Raw genomic sequence first — 6,000 nt, forward strand, 5'->3', positions numbered from 1 at the left:
CTAAAACCAAGAATCACCTACCAAGCAAAACTGAGTATAATACTTCAGGGGAAAAAAGATATTTCAGTGAAATTGAGGACTTTCAAGCATTCTTGATGAAAAGACCAGAGCTGAAAAGAAAATTTGACTTTCAAACACAAGAATGAAGAGAAGCATGAAAATATAAACAGCAAAGAGAAGTCATAAGGGACTTACTAAAGTTGAACTGTTTACATTCCTACATGGAAAGACAATATTTGTAATTGTTGAAACTTATCAGTATCTGGGTAGTTGGTGGGATTACACACACGCACACTCACACATATACACATACATATATGCACACACAGAGACAAAGAGCACAGAGTGAATTGAATAGGATGGAATCATATCTTAAAAATGAAATTAAGGGGTGAGAGAAATATATTGGGAGGAGAAAGGAAAAAATGGAATGGGGCAAATTATCTCTCATAAAAGAGGCAAGCAAAAGACTTATTAGTGGAGGGATAAAGAGGGGAGGTAAGAGAAAAACATGAAGTTTACTCTCATCACATTCCACTAAAGGAAAGAATAAAATGCACACTCATTTTGGTATGAAAACCTATCTTACATTACAGGAAAGTGGGGGATAAGGGGATAAGCAGGGTGGGGAGGATGATGGGAGGGAGGGCATGAGGAGGAGGGAGCAATTTGAAGTCAACACTTGGGGAGGGACAGGATCAAAAGAGAGAATAGAAGCAATGGGGGGAAGGATAGGATGGAGGGAAATATATTTAATCTTACACAACACGACTATTATGGAAGTCATTTGCAAAACTACACAGATATGGCCTATATTAAATTGCTTGCCTTTCCAAAGGGAATGGGTGGGGAGGGAGGGATGAAGAGAAGTTGTAACTCAAAGTTTTAGGAACAACTGTTGAGTACTGTTCTTGCTACTAGGAAATAAAAAATACAGGCAATGGGGTATAGAAAGTTACCTGGCTCTACAGGACAAAAGAGAAGATAGGAACAAGGGAAGGGAGGGATGATAGAGAGGGCAGATTGGTGATAGGGGCAATTAGAATGCTCGGTGTTTTGAGGTGGGGGGAGGGGACAAATGGGGAGAAAATTTGGAACCTAAAATTTTGTGAAAATGAATGTTAAAAGTTAAATAAATAAATAAAATAAAACAAAATTATCCCATGATGCTTTTCAAAATGAGAATATTTCTCTCTTCCATGAAACACTGTGAAAGTTATGAAAGTGAAAGCCAAAGGTACCTTAATTAACCTGCTAACTGCATTATCTGAGTGAGGAAGGCCATAAGTCATATGTAATATTCAGAAGATTTTAAAAATATTATTTCAATAGTTATTTTCATATTAAACAAAGGCAGTGTCACTAATATTGAGGAAAGATTTACATATTTAAGGGATAGCTATTGCCCCATTATTTTTAAATAGTGTGTATTTTTAATTATTGAAAATCCTTTTTCTAAAGATATTTCTTATGTCAATTTTAAAAATTCAACATTGTTTATTAAGCATTCTCTTCAAAGTTAGGTGCTTGGAGATAAGTCCCAAATTCTTTCCAAATAGGCTGGTGAGGAAAAAAAAATATTTCTGGAAAATATAACTTTTAAGCAATTCTTGGAAAAGTAGGAAGATAATATTTTGCAAGTAGAGAGAGAAAAAATGCTAATTAAAATATAGCAGCAAAGAAGATTAGAACATTAAGGAACATGTTTTGAGAATACTGAGTAACTCAGCTTTGCTGAGCTGGAAAAGGAGACTTTAACAAATTATTAGAGAGTATTGAATCTCCATCTGAGAAGTTTGCAATTCCTTCTGTTGGGATGCTGTTGAAGGGTTTTGAGAAGGGCGTGGCATAAAGAGTTATTCTTTATTAAGATCATTCCGAAAGCCATGAAAGAATGTAATCCAGAAAGCCTGTTAAAGGGGGAATAAGCATGGTGTAATGAGAAAAAAAAATCCTAGAGTAAAAGTCAAAGACCCGACTTTAAATACTAGGATGGCTATTAAGTATCTGTGTGACCACATGTCCATCATTTAACCACTCAGACATTTTTTCATTTGTAAAATGAAAATAGTGGACTAGGTGGCTTTAAAATTTCTTGGAGTTCTAAATCCTAAAATTCTATCATGACTTCTGGAGTTCATGTAAGAATTAATAAAAACCTGATCTTGGTCAATTGAAGTGGAAATGGAAGAAAAAAAAGAGATTGTGGAAATACTATGGCACACAATATTTATAGATTTAATGACTAGATGCATGTGGGGGTTGGGACAGAAAAAGTGGAAGAAAAACATAGCCCCAACATTTAGTTTCCTCATGTTTAGAAAATATTTTTCCCATATTCTGGGTTATTAAAGTTAAGTGGAGGTGAAAGTCGTCTGGGTTGACAAAGTGAAGGAACTATGAAGCCAGTGTTGAAAAATTTCAACATTAATAAAGAAATAAAGAAATATTTATTTAAAATCTGCTATTTGCAAGACACTGTGCTAAATGTAAGGTATTAAAACAGGTGTTAAAATCATGTAAGATTAAAACTACATTCTCCATACCAAGATGAAAGAACAAAGGAAACAGCAAAATTCTGCACATTTTCCTTGCACACAGTTTTAAAAGAAGGCCCCAATGCCTTTTTGAATTTAAAGAGCTCACACAGAGACTTGATGAGATATTTTTTCTTTCTTTTTCTTTAGGTTTTTAACATTCATTTCCACAAAATTTTGAGTTCCAAATTTTCTCCCCATCTCTCCCCTCCCCCGCCCAAAAACTCAGAGCATTCTAATTACTCCTATCACCAATCAGCCCTCCCTTCTAACATCCCTCAATTCCCTTATCCCCATATTCTCTTTTGTCCTATATGGCAAGATAAATTTCTATACCTCATTACTTGTATTTCTTATTTCCCAGTTGTATGCAAGAACAATACTCAACATTTGTTCCTAAAACTTTGAGTTCCAACTTCTCTTCATCTCTCCCTCCCCACCCATATCCTTTGGGAAGGCAAGCAATTCAATATAGGCTACATCTGTGAAGTTTCGCAAATGACTTTCATAATAGTGATGTTGTGTAAGACTAACTATATTTCCCTCCATTCTATCCTGACGCCCATTTCTTCTATTCTCTCTTTTGACCTTGTCCCTCCCCAACAGTGTTGACTTTTGATTGCTCCCTCCTCCCCATGCCCTCCCTTCCATCATACCCCACACTCTGCTTATCCCCTTCTCTCCCACTTTCCTGTATTGTAAGATAGGTTATCATACCAAAATGAGTGTGCATTTTATTCCTTCCTTGAGTAAAATGTGATGAGAATAGGCTTCATGTTTTCTCTCTCACCTCCCCCCTCTTTTTCCCTCCAAAGAAAAGTCTTTTACTTGAGAAATAATTTTCCCCATTCCATTTCTCCCGTTCTCCTCCCAATATATTTCTCTCACCCCTTAATTTCATTTTTTTTACATATGATCCCATCTTATTGAACTCACCCTGTGCTCTCTGTCTCTCTGTGCATGTGTGTATGTGTTTGTGTGTGTGAGTGTATGTAATCCCACCAACTACCTAGATACTGAAAAAAGTTTCAAGAGTTACAAACACTGTCTTTCCATGGAGGAATGTAAACAGTTCATCTTTAGTAAGTCCCTTATGATCTCTCTTTGCTGTTTACCTTTTCATGCTTCTCTTCATTCTTGTGTTTGAAAGTCAAATTTTCTTTTCAGTTCTGATCTTTTCATCAAGAATGCTTGAAAGTCCTCAATTTCACTGAAATACCATTTTTTTCCGGTGAAGTATTATACTCAGTTTTGCTTGGTAGGTGATTCTTGGTTTTAGTCCTAGTTCCTTTGACTTCTGGAATATCATATTCCATGCCCTTCGATCCCCCAGTGTTGAACCTGCTAGATCTTGTGTTATCTTGATTGTATTTCCACAATACTCGAATTATTTCTTTCTAGCTGCTTGCAATATTTTCTCCTTGACCTGGGAACTCTGGAATTTGGCCACAATGTTCCTAGGAGTTTCTCTTTTTGGATCTCTTTCAGGTGGTGTTCTGTGGATTCCTTGAAGACTTATTTTTCCCTCTGGTTCTAGAATCTCAGGGCAGTTTTCCTTGATAATTTCATGAAAGATTATTTCTAGGCTCTTTTGTTGATCATGGCTTTCAGGTAGCCCCATAATTTTTAAATTGTCTCTCCTAGATCTATTTTCCAGGTCAGGTGTTTTTCCAATGAGATATTTCACATTATCTTCCTTTTTTTCATTCTTTTGGTTTTGTTTTGTGATTTCTTGTTTTCTCATAAAGTCATTAGCCTCCATCTGTTCCATTCTAATTTTGAAAGAACTGTTTTCTTCAGTGAGCTTTTGAACCTCCTTTCCATTTGGCTAATTCTGCTTTTTAAAGAATTCTTCTCCTAACTGGCTTTTTGAATGTCTTTTGCCAATTGAGTTAGCCTCTTTTTAAAGGTGTTATTTTCTTCAGTATTTTTTTTGGGGTCTCCTTCAGCAAGTTGTTGACCCACTTTTCATGACTTTTTTGCATCTCTCTCGTTTCTCTTCCCAATTTTTCCTCCACCTCTCTAACTTGATTTTCAAACTCCTTTTTATGCTCTTCCATGGCCTGAGACCATTAAATATTTATTTTGGATGTTTGGGATACAGAAGCCTTGATTTTTATGTCTTTCCCTGATGGTAAGCATTATTCTTCCCCATTCGAAAGGATGGGTGAAGATATCTGTTCACCAAGAAAATAATCTTCTATAGTCTTATTTTTTTTACCCCTTTTTGGGCATTTCCCCAAACAATTACTTGACTTTTGGGTCCATTGTCAAGAGTAGGGTGTACTCTGGGGATCTGTAAGATCTCAATTCCTCTTAGATGACACAGTCAACACATATCCTGTTCTGGGAGCACGAAGAGATTTTTGTGCCCAGAATCTTAGTAGAGTTTCCTCTTCACAATCACCTCATCTCCAGTTCCCCCAAGGCAGCTCTGAGGGCTGAGATTCAGGTAAGCTATGGGGACAGGGCCACCATTCAGGGTGAGATTAAAATCAGCTGCTACAGGGCCTCTACATAGTGCTAAGCTAAGAACCAGCTGCTCAGTGCCCCCAGGGGTTTTATGATCCAACAATGGATGCGGGCTCCTGTAGGGGCTGCAGTAGGAACTGCTGTTGCCTGCTTGATGTGGCCCCTGTGGCTGCTGCCTGAGACCAAAGCTATAGGAAGGCCCTTCTCCCTTCTCAGCCAGCTGAAAAAACCCTGTCTCTGACCTTTGGCACCTGTGGGTTGAGGGCTCTGAGAAACATTGCTACTGCAACTGGCGATTCTGCCACTGAGGCCTACTCACGTCCTCCTCCCAGAACCCTGTGGCATGGCCAAGCCTGGGCTGGGCTCCACTCTGTGGCCCATGTGACAGACGTTTCTGTTGTCCTTTCAGGTCACCCTGGGCTAGAGATCTCCTCTATTCTGTTGTTCCCCTCTTCTGCTGCTCTTGAATTTGTTGAGATTCTTTCTTTACAGGTATTTTATGGGCTGTGTGGGGAGAGCTAGTATATGTATATCTTTCTACTCCGCCACTTTTTACTTTCTATTCAGCTCATCCCCAAGACATTTTTTCAACCTAAAATAGTTTAGTAGATTATAAAGACCTATGACGTGAGAATGTGGGCTGTCCCCAAACCCTCATGTTGGCTATTCCATCTGTGAGTCTTGATGCATCAATAGCAATAGCAGTGAGTTCAGGAACTTTCAAGTCAGAAATAGTAATGGGATCTGACAACTAGCTAGAAAGAGATAAGACCCCTATGATATAACTGTGTATATGAACAGACACTTTTTGGCACCTACATTACCCAAAAGCATTTTCAAGTTTTAGATACAGGGTAGAGAGGAAAGTTTAAAGCATAAAAAGGATCAGTAGTCTTGAAGAACAGCATTGTTTTCATTTACAAGAAATCAAGGGTTTTTTCTGGATAACCAGACCACAGAAAAGGAGACCAGTAACCACAGCAATCACAAC

The sequence above is a fragment of the Notamacropus eugenii genome, chromosome 4 (assembly GCF_028372415.1).
Source record: "Notamacropus eugenii isolate mMacEug1 chromosome 4, mMacEug1.pri_v2, whole genome shotgun sequence".
Lineage (NCBI taxonomy): Eukaryota > Metazoa > Chordata > Mammalia > Diprotodontia > Macropodidae > Notamacropus > Notamacropus eugenii.